The 5,136-nt window shown below is 47.9% G+C and overlaps 1 non-coding gene across 1 annotated transcript; it reads right to left on the bottom strand.

Annotated features, from left to right (window-relative positions):
* Nucleotides 1-1,491: 1,491 nt before the first annotated feature.
* Nucleotides 1,492-1,626, bottom strand: LOC119618328 (small nucleolar RNA SNORA70). The gene has a single exon (XR_005234654.2). It is a non-coding gene; the product is annotated as a small nucleolar RNA SNORA70 (small nucleolar RNA).
* Between the last annotated feature and the right edge of the window lie 3,510 nt (nt 1,627-5,136).

Consider the following 5,136-nt stretch of genomic DNA (forward strand, 5'->3'; position numbering starts at 1 on the left):
GACTTGAAGGGAGCCTTCTGCAGCTGTCTGGGTCTCTCTGTGTGTAACTCTGTCCTCCCCGGTACTCTGCCCTGCAAACGCTAGCCACCTGGGCCTCCCCAAACTCCCAACACTACCTCAACTCAGGGAGAAAGCAGGCTCCACACATCCCCCCTCCCTTTGCTGTGGCCTGGAAACGCTCCTAGAACTCAGCCGGGCAATCATCTGTTTCCTCTCTCAAGCGTGATTGCCCTGTGCTGACTATGTGACGTCTGAAAACACCTATTTCATATATTTTGTCAAGTTTTTAGTTGTTTAAAGTGGAAGTGTAAATCCAATCCCTGTTATCCATCTTAGTCAAACACATTAGTTTAAGACTGTCATTTTTTGTTTTTGTTTTTGAGACGCAGTCTCGTTCTGTCACCCAGCCTGGAGTGTGGAGTGCAGTGGCACGATCTGGGCTCACTGCAACCTCCACCTCCTGGGTTCAAGTGATTCTCCTGTCTCAGCCTCCCCAGTAGCTGGGACTACAGGCATGTGCCACCACGCCTGGCTAGTTTTTTGTATTGTTAGTAGAGACGGGGTTTCATTGTGTTAGCCAGGATGGTCTCGATCTACTGACCTCATGATCCACTTGCCTTGGCCTCCCAAAGTGCTGGGATTCCATGTGTGAGCTTTTCAATCTCTTCAGGGTCTCTGTAGAAGCAGAGATCAGGCATGACCTCTTGTGGGTGTTCACAGGAGACAGTGCCAGGCATGTGCAGAACTCCCTTAGCCAGCATTCCCCACATCAGACCCCCTGAGCGAGCTCCCTTGTTGCATGGGATGGAACTATCCACACAGTGCCGAAGAGAACCTGTGTTCCTCAGAGGTATGGTAGGTAGGTTATCATGAGATGCCTCCATGAGAGGCCAGTGGCTACCCCGGGATCATCAGTATCTACCAACAGACGCAGTTCCCAGAAGGCTGCCTGGACCTGGTTAGTGAAGGTTCCAGGAGTGAAGTGGCCAGCAATAGGAGTGGCTCCTGTGGCAGCAGCAAAGCTTAGCTCAGCCGGCTGACCAGGATTCCAGGAGGATATGAAACTGACACCAGAAAGGTTTTAATTTTTTTTGGACAGGAAGTAGAACGTATTGGTGAATATTAAGAGGGGGCAGCACAGTGGAAGCCTTCATGAGTGCAGGGCCCGCCACTTGTCCAGAGTACTTGACCCCACAGCCATCTGGGATGAGCTGCTTCTCAGCCACCATGTCTTCAAATGCATCGGCATTGAACTTGATGAAGCCCTACTTCTTTGAGATGTGGATCTTCTGGTGGCCAGGAAACTTGAACTTGGCCCTGCGCAGGGCCTCAATCGCATGCTCCTTGTTTTGCAGCTTGGTGCAGATGGACACGATAACTTGGCCAATGCGAACCCTGGCCACGGTGCCCTGGGACTTTCTAAAGGCACCTCGCATTCCTGTTCGGAGCCTACACTGGGGTAGTGCAAAGTCAGAAACTTGAACATCCATCACCTGTCTCCAAGGTCCCTTAGAGCAACCCATACAATAAACAGGCTGCATACGCTACCAAGGAAGCTGCTGTTTGCAGCAACTGCACACTGGGCCCCCATGAGGAAAGGAACTCAGTCAGCTTAATTGGCTGCAGAATCAGAAGGGTTTTCAATGGCAACAATGGTACAAGCTGCCAACAGAATTAGATTCTTCAGATTTAGGATGTAAATGCCGTCACTTTTCCTTTTTTTTTTTTTTTCGAGACAGCGTTTCGCTCTTATTGCCCAGGCTGGAGTGCAATGGCGCAGTCTTGGCTCACTGCAACCTCCACCTCCTAGGTTCAAGTGACTCTCCTGCCTCAGCCTCCCGAGTAGCTGGGATTACAGGCATGCGCCACCATGCCCAGCTAGTTTTGTATTTTTCGTAGAGATGGGGTTTCTCCATGTTGGTCAGGGTGGTCTCGAACTCCCAAACTCAGGTAATCCGCCCGCCTCGGTCTCCCAAAGTGCTGGGATTACAGGCGTGAGCCACCGTGCCCAACACTTTTCCTTTATAGATATACTGTTCCATCTGGAACCAGGTTGGTGCCACCTAAGTGGGTTCCTGCTGCAAGAAACTAGAGGACATTCTCCTCCTTCATTTGCAGGACATCGAGGCTCTGGACATTGTGGAAATTTCCCTTTAAGTTATGATAAGAATGCAGAAGAGCGCTGTATGGCCCCCTCTATGGGTAGCATGAAGAACCTACAGAATGTTAAATGCGGTCTTACTGATTATCTCGGGCTCCTGGTTCAGTCTCCAGTCTGAGGAAAATAGCTGACATGTCTCCTTCTTTCTAAAGTGCACCAATCAAGCAGAACCTACTAGAAGTTGCTAACCCATCCTATGGCATATAGTTCATTACATATCTCCAGACCATAGAGAAGAGTAACCAGGAGAGTCATTGAGGAGACTGATCGGAGGAGACAGAGAATTTTTTTGAAAGGAGTTACTGGCCTAGAGGTGAGGGCTATTCCTATCCTGGACCTGAAGTCAAGTCAAAAGGCTCCATTAGCCGAAGTGCTGTCCTGTACGGGAGCAAAAGATGCTGAGAGAGATCTGGAAAACGCGACCTGTGTCTGCTGGAGTTAAGGGAGTGTAGAGTCCGCTTCCCAACTCTTTTTTATTTTTTGAGAAGTCTCGCTCTGTTGCCCAGGTTGGAGTGCAGTGCTGCGATCTCGGCTCACCTGCCACTTCTGCCTCCTGGTTTAAGCGATTCTCCTGTCTCAGCCACCTGAGTAGCTGGGACTACAGGCATGCACCACCACACCCAGCTAATTTTTGTATTTTTACTAGAGACAGGATTTCACCATGTTGGCCAGGCTGGTCTTGAACTCCTGGCCTCAAGTGATCCACCCACCTCGGCCTCCCAGAGTGCTGGGATTACAGGCGTGAGCCATTACACCTGGCCAATGCTTCCCAACTCTTGCCTGGAAAAGTCTGAAGGCCAGAGGCTGGCTAGAGCTACCTGTGTTGGCAAAGAAAAGAAAGGACTATGGTGAGCTTGACTGCACTTCCAGAAGTAACCAGCTTAGAGAATTCTTTTTTTTTTTTTTTTTTTTTTTTTTTTTTTTTGAGACGGAGTCTCGCTCTGTCGCCCAGGCTGGAGTGCAGTGGCCGGATCTCTGCTCACTGCAAGCTCCGCCTCCCGGGTTCACACCATTCTCCTGCCTCAGCCTCCCGAGTAGCTGGGACTACAGGCGCCCGCCACCTCGCCCGGCTAGTTTTTTGTATTTTTTTAGTAGAGACGGGGTTTCACCGGGTTAGCCAGGATGGTCTCGATCTCCTGACCTCGTGATCCGCCCGTCTCGGCCTCCCAAAGTGCTGGGATTACAGGCTTGAGCCACCGCGCCCGGCCGAGAATTCTTAAAAGGACCTTACCAAGAGGACTTTACCTACTCGGTGAGGCAACACCAGGCTACAAAGGCTGATTTTTTCCCCCCTAGATTTATTGATTGATTGATTGATTGATTGATTATTTTATTTTGTAGTGACAGGATCTCCCTATATTGCCCAGGCTGGTCTTAAACTTCTGGCCTCAAAATGACCCTTCCTGCCTCATCCTCTCAAAGTGCTAGGATTACAGGCATGAACCACTGCATTCGGCCTCCAGATTTAAATACGTTGCAAAAATAGTACCAGAAAAAATTCCTTATACTTTTTGTCCAGATTCCTCAAATATTAACCTTTTACATAACCGTAATACATATATAAAAGCCAGGAAATTAACACTGATACAGCACTATGATCTGATCTGTAGACCTAATTCAAATTTTACCACTGTCTCACTGATCTTTTTCTGGTTCAGCATTCAGTGCAGCATCTCACCACACATTAAGTTGCATGTCTCCTTAATCTTCTGTCATCTGGAACTGTTCCTCAGCCCTTTGTCTTCCATGACCCTGACGTTTGTAAAGATAACTGGCCACTTATCTTGTACAATAGCCCGCATCTGGGGTTTGGCTGAGGTTTCCTCATGACTAATTTCAGTTCTGCATTTTTGTTGTGAATATCAGAGAAGCCATGCTATGTCCTGTGTGCATCATGTCAGGAGGCACATGATATTTTTCCCATTTCTGGGGATGTTCACTTTGATCACTCGACAGGGTGATGCCTAGAGTTTTCTCCACTACAAAGTTACTCTTAGGCCGGGCGCGGTGGCTCAAGCCTGTAATCCCAGCACTTTGGGAGGCCGAGACGGGCGGATCACAAGGTCAGGAGATCGAGACCATCCTGGCTAACACAGTGAAACCCCGTCTCTACTAAAAAATACAAAAAAAATAGCCGGGCGAGGTGGCGGGTGCCTGTAGTCCCAGCTACTCTGGAGGCTGAGGCAGGAGAATGGCGAAAACCCAGGAGGCGGAGCTTGCAGTGAGCTGAGATCTGGCCACTGCACTCCAGCCTGGGCGACAGAGCGAGACTCCGTCTCAAAAAAAAAAAACAAAAAAACAACAACAAAAAAAAAAAAAACAAAGTTACTCTTTCCCCTTTGTAATTAATAAGTATTTTGTGGGAAGATCTTTAAGACTAAGTAACAATCCCATTTTCTATATTATTTTACCTACTCATCCTAGCTTCTGTTGAAGTGTTTTTACCTAAAAAAGTTATTAGCATAGTATTTGCCAAACAATGCTTTTCCATGTCTATTTGCTAGTTGGAATTCTACTGTAAGAAAGAACTTTTCCATCTTATCTCTGTATTTATTTATGTCAGGATGGATTCATGATTCTTACTTTATTCTATGTGTTGTAATGTATTACTGTTAGTATTTACTTTCTTTTTTCTTTCTCTCTCTGTCCTTTTTTTTTCTTTTGAAACAGGGTCTTGCTCTGTTGCCCAGGCTCAAGTATGGTGGCACAATCATGGCTCACTGCAGCCTTCACCTTCCAGGCTCAAGCAATCCTCCCACCTCAGCCTCCAGAGTAGCTGGGACTACAGGTGCACACCACCACACCTGGCTAAGTTTTAAATTTTTGGTAGAGCTGGTGTGTCTCTGTGTTACCCAGGCTGGTCTCGAACCATGGGTTCAAGAGATCCTTCCATCTTGGCCTCCCAAGGTGCTGGCATTACAGATGTGAGCCACCAGGCCCAGCCTGCTCTCTTGCTTAAACTGTTTAAAGTTTGG

This window comes from Chlorocebus sabaeus, chromosome 23 (genome assembly GCF_047675955.1).
Source record: "Chlorocebus sabaeus isolate Y175 chromosome 23, mChlSab1.0.hap1, whole genome shotgun sequence".
In the NCBI taxonomy this organism is placed as follows: domain Eukaryota; kingdom Metazoa; phylum Chordata; class Mammalia; order Primates; family Cercopithecidae; genus Chlorocebus; species Chlorocebus sabaeus.